This window comes from Chiloscyllium plagiosum, unplaced genomic scaffold, assembly GCF_037043375.1.
Source record: "Chiloscyllium plagiosum isolate Xiang-an unplaced genomic scaffold, Cpla_swu_hap1 HiC_scaffold_33, whole genome shotgun sequence".
In the NCBI taxonomy this organism is placed as follows: domain Eukaryota; kingdom Metazoa; phylum Chordata; class Chondrichthyes; order Orectolobiformes; family Hemiscylliidae; genus Chiloscyllium; species Chiloscyllium plagiosum.
In genome coordinates this window covers 54425005-54435526 of record NW_028270171.1, presented here as the reverse complement: position 1 = coordinate 54435526, position 10522 = coordinate 54425005, and the positions used below count along the sequence as shown (strand labels likewise).

The following is a 10522-nucleotide window of genomic DNA, read 5'->3' as shown; positions in this document are numbered from 1 at the left end:
TTGACGTGGTACACATGGACAAAAGTAAAGCCTTTGACAAGGTTCCACGTGGTAAGCTGTTGGAGAAAATGCAGAGGCATAGAATTGAGGGTGATTTAGCAGTTTGGATTAGAAACTTGCTTTCTGAAAGAAGGCAACGTGTGGTGGTTGATGGAAAATATTCAGCCTGGAGTCCAGTTACCAGTCACGTGCCACCAGGATCTGTTTTGGGACCACTGCCGGTATAGGTGAATGGATGAGGAAATTTGCAGATGACACTAAAGTCAGTGTAGTACTGGACAGTTTGGAAGAATGTTACAGGTTGCAAGGGGACTTGGATAAACTGCAGAATTGGGCTGAGAGGTGGCAAATAGAGTTCAATACAACTAAATGTGAGGTGATGCACTTTGAGAAGAATAACAGGAAGGCTGGATACTGGGTCAATGGAAATATTCTTGTTAGTGTGGTGTGCAGAGGGATCTTTGAGTCCATGTACACAGATCCCTGAAAGTTGCCACCCAGGATGATAGTGCTGTTAAGAAGGCAAACGGTGTGTTAGGTTTCATTCGTGGAGGGATTGAGTTCCGAAGTTGAAATACCATACAACAACTACACAAAACGCTGGTGCAGCCACACTTGGAATATTGTGTTCAGTTCTGGTGCCCATATTTCCAGAAGGATCTGGAAACATTGGGAAAGGTGCAGAGGAGATTTACCAGAACGTTGCCTGGTCTGGAGAGAAGGTCTTGTGAGGAAAGGCTGAGAGACTTGAAACTCTTCTCATTGGCAAGAATAAGGCTAGAGGGAATTTGATAGAGACATACAAGATGATCAGAGGATGAGAAAGGTAGACAGTGGAAGTCTTTTTCCTAGGATGATGATGCCAGCTCCACACCCACACCAGATCCCAGCTCCCAGCCCTGCCGAGTTTTCACCATCCCTCCAGACCTTCCACTCACTGAGGACGAACGATCAGTTCTCAGCAAAGGCCTCACCTTCGTCCCTCTCCGTCCACGCATCAATGAATTTAATGCACGCTGTGACGTCGAACAATTCTTCCGCCCCCTCCGAGCTTACTTTCATAATCAGGACTCCCGCCCACCTTCCGAGGACCCCTTCGCCCACCACCAACACACTGCATCCACCTGGACACCCCGCGCTGGCCTATTACCTGCCTTCAACCTCTTCATTTCCAACTGCCGCCAGGACATTAACCGCCTCAACCTGCCTACCCCCCTCCCCGACTCCAACCTCTCACCCTCACAACGTGCAGCCCTCCAATCCCATCCTCACCATCAAGCCAGCAGGTAAAGGGGGTAGTCTGGCGCACTGACCTCTACACCACTGAAGCCAAACCCCAACTCGAGGACACCTCGTACTACCGCCCCCTCGAACATGACCCCACCCCCCATCACCCCCCACACGTGGTTAAAGATGCCCTCCAACGCATCTCGTCCACATCCCGCACCTAAAACCCTGAGACCTCACCCCTCTAACCGTAACAAGGACAGAACACCCCTGGTGCTCACCTTCCACCCCACCAACCTTCGAAAATGCCTAAATCATCCGCCGACATTTCCGCGACCACCAAAAAGACCCCACTACCAGGGATATATTTCCCTCCCCACCCCTTTCCGCCTTCCGCAAAGACCATTCCCTCTGCGACTACCTGGTCAGGTCCACACCCCCCTACAACCCACCCTCCCAACCTGGCACCTTCCCCTGCCACCACAGGAATTGCAAAACCTGCGCCCACACCTCCTCCCTCATCTCTATCCAAGGCCCTAAAGGAGACTTCCACATCCAAAGATTTACCTGCGCATCCACTAATATCATTTATTATATCCGTTGCTCCCGATGCGGTCTCCTCTACAGTGAGGAGACTGGACGCCTCCTAGCAGAGTGCTTTAGGGAACATCTTCGGGACATCCACACCAATCAACCCACCACCCTGTGGTCCAACATTTCAACTCTCCCTCCCACTCTGCCGAGGACATGGAGGTCCTGGGCCTCCTTCACCGCCGCTCCCTCACCACCAGACGCCTGGAGGAAGAACGCCTCATCTTCTGCCTCGCAACACTTCAACCCCAGGGCATCAATGTAGACTTCAACAGTTTCCTCATTTCCCCTTCCCCCCTCATCCCAGTTCCAAACTTCCAGCTCAGCACTGTCCCCGTGACTTGTCCTGACTTGTCCTACCTGCCTATCTTCTTTTCCACCTATCCACTCCATCCTCCGACCGCCCCCGACCTATCACCTTCATCCCCTCCCCCACTCACCCTATTGTACTTTATGCTACTTTCTCCCCATCCCCACTCTCCACTAGCTTATCTCTCCACGCTTCAGGCTCTCTGCCTGTATTCCTGATGAAGAGCTTTTGCCCGAAACGTCGATTTTACTGCTACCTCGGATGCAGCCTGAACTGCTGTGCTCTTCCAACACCACTAATCCAGAATCTGTACCCCACCACATCACTTTGCCCCACAATCGTGGTATGTGGCTGTGCAGAAGGAGGAATGGCAGTCTGTACTGGGATGCCCTGGGGACCTGAAACACATGGTAAAGACTAAAATTACCAGAGCATTGAGAGCCCCACCACATTGTTTGCATGTTCTATTGTTTTTACTCTGTTCCTGCCTTCCCTTGTTTTTTCTTAATAAAGTTGTTATTATACACACCTGCACAAGCTGTGAAATGAACTCAGGCATCTCGATCCAAGATTCGGGATATTTTCACCACATCACAAGGCATCGACTCTAACTTCCTTTGTCCCTTAGCCTGCTGAGTCGCGCCTGAATCAACTCCGTAATTGGGAGGAAGGGGCGGAACAGAAGGACCGAGCAGCGGCCGGTCGTCTAACCGGAGTGAGTGAGAAGCGGGGCCAAAGCATTCTCGGGCAGTGAACGCTTCAGAATTGGTCAGAAAGCAAACTATTTTGCAGGATTGATCATTCTCACTACATAGTGGAGCATTAAACCTCTCCCATGAATCAATGTGAGATTTTTAAGAAATAGTAGAGATGTAAATCTGATAACGGACATTAGGGAGATTTAAACAATCCTTAGAAAAACACATGGGTGATTTTGCAATAATGTAGGGGACGAGCTGAGAATAAATCACAGGTCGGCGTGAATAATTCACAGGTCGGTTTACACAACTCGAGTAAGAAATTTATTTTCAAATTCCCAGAACGATTGGTAATTTACATACCTGGCTAGTATGGTTAAGTTGGACCGAACAATCTCTTTGCATACTAATCAGCTCAATGTCTGTAACTCGACACAGCAATTGTTAATGACTAATATTTCACCCATGATCCTGTGCAGATATGAATATTCACTATAAACCCACCGATAACCTCAGACGCACGCGCATTTTGGTTTCTATGCAGAGCATGCGCAGTGTCACATTGATCAGGAGAGAGACAGGTAGAGACATGGAACTGCTTTCTCCAGCAGCGGCTGCGATCGGCTTCAGAGAGCGGCGCTCATAGCTGGTGTGTGGGAGCCTCGCTGGGAGAAAGGAGCGGAGAGATTTCACAAGTCCCGGATACAGGTTAAAAATAACTCGAAAAAGACCATCCAGGCCCGGGTAAGGAGGTGGCGGTCTCTGATCAAGGAAGCCGCCCACAGCCACGGCCGCCATTTGTTTGAGGGAAGAGGGAGCGCTCAGGGCCGCCATCTTGAGAAGGTCAAGGTGCAGGAGGGCGGGGCTCTCGGGGTCTGTAGAACAATCAGAGGAAAGGGAAGACCCATTGTTATTGATTAATTCCACAAACACAGCTTCACTGGGCGATCCCGCAGGAATATCCTCTCTCAGTCCTGCTGGGATGTTTCACCCAGTCAGAGCCAGCAGCTCTCCTCCTCTCTCAGCTCCCCTTCTGTCCTTCCTGCAGCATCTGTCGCCTGGAACATTGAACTGCCTGTCCTGTCCCTCCCTCAGCTGTTGTTTCTGTAATATCTGTGATATCCCAGTCCCATCTTAGGTTACTTCACTAAAGACAGGAATGCACCCGATGGATTTTTCTTAACATCTGCAATTGTTTAATACTCATTTACAGGTTTTTAATTACATCGTTTTTGAAGCATTTACTTCACATTCAATCATTTGCAATGGTGATATTTGAACCTGTGGCCAGAGAACACTTGCTGAGTTTCTGGATAAATTGTCACACAATAATGCCACTAGGCCATCACGTCGCCTGTTCAAAGTTTGTATATCCCAGCAACATGAATCAAAACTTTCTTCCTGCACAATTGTTTGACCCGGCACTCTGGTGATGTGACTCAGTACCTCTCCATGTGGTATTCCTCATTGTGTGGGTCTAATTGCTGCCTCTGTCAGCGTCTCTCACTTTTGAAGCTACTCCAGATCATGAGCCAACAGAATTCTCCACTCCAGAGAGATGAGCCAGCACAGGTCAGGAATGTAGACTGGGATTTTCCAGATCTCTGTGGGCTCAGTGCATTCTATATGTGTCACCCTCAAAGCATTAGTCTAATTTCCCATTCTGCCTGTTTCTGTGTCTGCTACAGGTACTCATGGAGTTCCTGACTCAATAGACTTGCCAACTGCTGGTTGGGACGATGGTTGGTCAGCCAGAAAGACAAAGTCGGGGAGGTCGGAAGTCTTCAATAAATCCTGCTACCAGGTAAGATCATTCCAGTGCACAGAGCAGAAAGTAATAAGGGGGATCCAAACATCACCTAACAAGACATGACATAGAGAAAGTGCTGGAGGGGGAGCACAGTACAGACACAACCCAGGCTCAATCACCTCGCCTGCTGCAAGTTTTGTTGTAATGTGACAGAATCCGGAGTTCCCAGTTATCAGTCCAGGCCTGTGCTTTCTTAGGGAGCATCAGAACAACTGAGGGGAAAGCAGGCCTCCCACGAGAGGAAGGTAATGCTGCCTGGGATCTTTCTCTCTCCAACACTGTATCTATGGCTTGTATTGTGGACCAGTGTCTTCAATCATTCTAACTCCTATAACAGTTCCTATCTCTGTCATCTCCTCCCCTCTCACCAATTATATTACATATTTGAAACCTCCAGTCCAGATGACCATCCGTATTGCTGTAACTTGCGTCAGTCTCTACAACATGCCTTGTCTCGAGACTCTCCTCCTCCAATAACTAGAGACATCAGGTCTGTTTCTGTGCGGCATGACTCTTTTGCCGAGGTTTCCTAAATGGAATGAGTCGCGTTTGCCTGTGTTTGGCTCATAGCCCTTCAAAACTTCTCCTTTCCACGTACCTGCCCGAGTTTCTTTTCCATGTTGTAATTGTACTTGTTTTTGCCATTTCCTCTGGCGGCCAGTTCCGTCTATGCACCATCCTCTGTGGATAATGTTGCCCGTCAGCTCCCTCTTTAAATCCTTGCTCTCTCACCTCACGTTTATGCTTCTAGCTTTGGACTCACCTACCCTTGGCAATTCACCTTACTTAAACCCTACATGGTTTCATAAATCTTTATAAAGTCACCCCGTGGCCTCCTCTGCCCAGGAGAAATATTGACGACAGTGTTACCAATATCTCCAACGCATGTATTGAATGCTCTGACCAATCAAGACAAGTGTGCCAATTGCTGCTTTCAACACCCTGTCGCCCTGTGATGCCAGTCCAAGGAACAATGTAACTGCACCCCTTGGTCTCTCTCTTTTCTACAACACTGAACAGGGCCCAACCATTACCCGTGTTAGTCCTCCCTGGTTTGTCTTAACTGAATCCAACACCTGAATTAAACTCCATCTTTCATTCCTTGGCCCAGTTGATTAACATCCCCTTCGATAACTATATTCCCTGCCCACTCTTCCACTAATCTTGGTATCTATAAACATATTAACAGGGACTCCTATATTTTCACTCAAATTGTTTATGTAAGTGGTCCACAACAGTGGTCCCAGCACCAATCCTTACAGCACACTGCTGGTCAGAGGCCTCCAATCTGAACAACAACCCTCTCCCACCACCCTCTGCCTCCCACTGTCATTCCATTTTGTATGCAGTTGGCTAGCTCTCCCTGATCCCTTGTGATCTACCCTTACTAACCAATGTCTCATGCTACATCCTAAACAAGGGTTTGCGGAAGCCAGAAACAACGCCTGTTGCTCTGCCTTCATCTGTCTTTTTGGTCGCATCTTGAGCAAACTCCAGTCACGTTGTAAGACATGTTTTTCCATGCACAAAGCCATGCTGGCTGTCCGTAATCAGACATTATCTTTCCAAATTCATGTAAGGCCTACCTCTCAGAATGACCTCCAACAACTGACCCACCCTGATGTCTCGCTCATCAGTCTGCAGTTCCCTGGCTTTCTCTTGAAGCCTTTCTTAATTGATGACACAAAATTATAATCATAGTCAGAGAGTCATAGCGCACTGTTCCTTTAACGCTAACCATACTCGAAAACACATCTCATCCCACCTGCCTGTTCCTGTATCATATCCCTTCAAACCTTTCCTATTCCTGTACTAATCCAAATGTCTTTTAAACATTGTAATTGTCCCCATGTTCACCCCTTCCTTGGGAAGTTCATTTCACACACAACCCATCCTCTGTGCAAAAATGTGCCTCTCATGTCTTTTATTTTGTATGTCTCTCCTCTAACTTAAAAATGTAGTGCCTTGTCTTGAAACTCCCCTGTCCATGGGAAAACACAACTCCCACTAACTCTATCTATCCCCCTCATGACTTTATAAACTTCTATGAGGTCATTTGTCAAGATTCAGGTTTCAGTGAAAAATACCAACCTATTCAGCCTTTCTTTATACTGAAGCCTTTCGTATCCAGCCACATCCCAGTAAATCTCCTCCCAACCCTTTCCAACTTAATAATATCCTTCCTATAACTGGGCGACCAGAACTGGACACAGTATTCCAGAAGAGGACTCACCAATGGCCTGTATAATCTCAATATGACTTCCCAATTCCTATATGCAAAGGACTGGGCAATGAAAGCAAGTGAGGCAAGCACCTTTTTTAAACTATCCTGTCTCTCCATGTTGCAAACTTCAAAGAATTATGTAGCTGAACCCTGAGGTCCCTCTGTTCTACAACCACTACCGAAGGTCTTGCCATTAATTGTATAAGTCCTGTCCGTGTTTGTTGTACAAAATGCATTACCTCGCATTTATTCAGATTGAACTCCATCTACAGTTTTTAAGCCATTCACACATTTCATCAGTATCCCTTTGTAATCTCAGAAAACCTTCTTCACTGTCCACAATTCCACCCTCCAGTCTAACAGCCAATCACACATAGCACTCCATGGTACAAATATCTCTGCTAGGGGCCCTACAATTTCTTCACCAGATTCCTACAATGTCCTGAGATCCATTTGATCAGGTCCTGGGGTTTTATCTACCTTTGTGTTTTAAAACCTCCAGCACCTCCTTTTCTATAATGTGGACTCATTTCAAGACATTGAGTCTTAGAGATGTGCAGCACAGAAACAGGCCCTTTGGACCAACTCCTGCATGGCGTTTCTAGTCACATTTGCCACAATTTTGCCAATATCCCTCTAAACCCTTGCTATTCATAGAGGAGAAAGTGAGGTCTGCAGATGCTGGAGATCAGAACTGAAAATGTGTTGCTGGAAAACGCAGCAGGTCAGGCAGCACCCAGGGAACGGGAGGATCGACGTTTTGGGCATAAGCCCTTCTTCAGGAATTCCTGAAGAAGGGCTTATGCCCGAAACGTCGATTCTCCTGTTCCCTGGATGCTGCCTGACCTTGCAATTCATACACCCATCCACATGCCTTTTAAATGTATTTCTATCAACATCCATTATTTGCTCTGGCAGCTTATTCCATCCACTCTGTTGTGGCCAGTTGTCCTTTAGATCCCTTTGAAAAGTTTCCCTCGCCTGGGGAAATGACCTTGTCTGTTGACCCTGTCGATGACCATCATGATTTTAAACACCTTTTATCGGTTAAATCCTCAGCCTCCCATGTTCAACTGAAAACAGTCCCAGCCTATTCAGGCTTTTCCCTGAAGCGGAAACCCTCCAGCCCTGGCAACATCCTTGGTCATTTCTTCTGAACCCTTTCATGTTCCACGACATCCTCCCGATGGCATTGAGACCAGATTGCACAGTATTCCAATAGTAGTCAGGCCAAACACTGTTTAGTTCCCTGAGCGCCCCAGTCATTACCCACAGTAAGTTCCAGAGTGAAATATTTGTTTCGGATCTTGTAGTTTCACACATCGTTGTCTTCATTGATCATTAAGGATACCGGTTTTGTCCCGAGACCTTCTATTGGTGTTAATACCCTTGTAGCGTCCCTTTGGATTCTCCTTAACTTCCTGTGCCAAAGCTATCTCGTGTCCCCTTTTTACAACCCTGATTTCCATCCTAAGTGTATTTCTGCTGCCCCGATGCTCCTGAAGGGATTCCCTTGAGTCAGCCAGCTATATCTGACATGTGACCCCTTTTGTTCTTGACCACAGTCTCGAAACTCAGCCAGTGTTTCCTAATTCAGTCAGCATTGAGCTGCACACTAACAGGAACACGCTGGCGCTGAACTCTCCTTTTATCTCGGTTTTACAATATTCCTACTTGCCAGACTTCCCTTTATCTGCAAATAGCCTTCCCAGATCTACTTTAAAAATTCATGTCTAATACTATCTTGCTCCATTGAATAACTTGAACTTGTGGACCAGGCCTGTCCTTTTCCATCGCTATTTTCAAACTAATACAATTGTGGTAACTTTCCAAAGTGCTCCCTCACTAACACCTCAGTCCTGTCCCCTCCCTTGTTTCCCAAGGGGAAGTCAGGTTTAGCCCCATTCTCCAGTTGGGCCACTTACATAATGACTAGGAGTTTTCAGAACACACTTAACAAATTCCTTCCATCCAAATGCTTAACTTAGTAGCAATCCCAGTCCAGGTTTGGAACGGTTAAGATCCCCTATCATTACATCCGTATTATTCTCAGAGATATCTGAAATCTCCTGACATATTTGCTCCTTCATCTCCCATTGCCTATCGCTGTAGTCCGACAGTAGAAAACTAATGGACAATTTTTATTTCTCAGTTCCACCAATATCGCTTAACTGGGCGATGCTGCATGAATACTCCCTCTAGGTACTGCTGGGATGTTTCCCCCAAACAAAACAAACAGCTCTCCTCCTGTTTTGCCTCCTGTTCTATCCTTCCTTTAGCATCTGTCTCCGGAACATTGAGCTGCTGGTCCAGTTGCTCCCTCAGCTGTGTTTCTGGAATATCTGTGGTATCCCAATCCCATGTTCCCATCCATGCTCTGGGTTCATCTGCCTTATCTGTTATGGCCCTTTGTATTGAAATAACTGCAGTTTAATCCACCAGTTTTCCCTAATTGTCTGCTATGTTCTTGCCTGCCTTGCCTACTTATATTGTTCTCTTAAACATTTGTACCAGCCTCAATTTGCTTTCTGGCCTTACGGCTCTTTGGGGTCACACAGCCCTGCCAGACGAGTTTAAATCCTCTCAAGCAGCTCCAGCAACGTTCCCCACCAGGATGTGGGTCCCCCTCCTGCTCCCAGTTCAGGTGTATTCCCCACCCTGTCTACCTGTGCTGACACCTTCAGACATCAAGGTCCACCAAGGTCCCTGTGTTCCTCAGTACTCCAGGAGGACCTACCATTCATGATGTATATCATTCGTTTATTAGACTTGCCACAGTGAATTACCACACAGTGATCAGAAGTAAACTCTGTCTGCCATTACTCTGCTCAATTTATCATCTGATCGATATCAGACTGCAGCCTGAGTGCATCCCCCTCACTATGGACAACACCCTTACCTTTCATGTTATCTGCAAACGTACTAATGTTACCTTCTGCTTTCACATCTGAGTGATTAATGCCCATAATGAACACCAATGGCTCCAGCACAGATCACAATGATACACCCGCTGGACAATGGCTTTCAATCACAAAACCAACCCTCCACCAATTGTGGAGCCAATTTACCAACTTGCCTTGGATCCCATGGGATCTTTCCTTTTGGACCAGCCTTCCGTGTGGGACCTTGTCAAAGACCTTAATGAACTCCATATAAACCACATCATCTGCACTGCCCTCATCAATATCAGAGGACAGTCGTCCAGCAAATCCATACAAACAATCCCTAATGAAATTGCGGGGGTATCCGTTTTTGGCGAATACATTGTATAGGTGTTTTTCTTCCTCTTTTTGCCGTTCTGGTGTACTGCAGTGTGTTGTGGACCTTTTGAACAGTGTCTTGATGCAACTTCTTTTGTGTGTGTGTTGGGGTGGTTGCTTTCGTAGTTTAGGACTTGGTCTGTCTGTGTGTGTTTCTATCCTGTATGTCTTTGTGGTGAATTTTCCGTTCGGTGTTCTCTGCATTACCGCTTCTGTTATGAGTCCAGAGATGGGTGAGCCCATGGGTGTGCCGTTGATTTGTTCATATATTTGGTTGTTGAATGTGAAGTGAGTTGTGAGGCACAGGTCCAGTAGTTTGAGTATGCCATCTTTGTTGATAGGTTTACCGTCCTGTTGTCTGTTCTGTATGTCCAGCAGGTTGGCTATTGTTTCTCTGGCTAG

At 46.8% G+C, this 10522-nt stretch overlaps 1 long non-coding RNA gene across 1 annotated transcript in view; it reads left to right on the top strand.

Moving 5' to 3' along the window:
* The first annotated feature begins 4542 nt into the window (after nt 1-4542).
* The window catches only part of LOC148141498 (uncharacterized), a 28430-nt gene continuing 22450 nt past the window's right edge, over nt 4543-10522 (top strand). The window contains exon 1 of the long non-coding RNA XR_015752540.1: nt 4543-4630. This is a non-coding gene — a long non-coding RNA (uncharacterized LOC148141498). The remainder of the gene's footprint in view (nt 4631-10522) is intronic.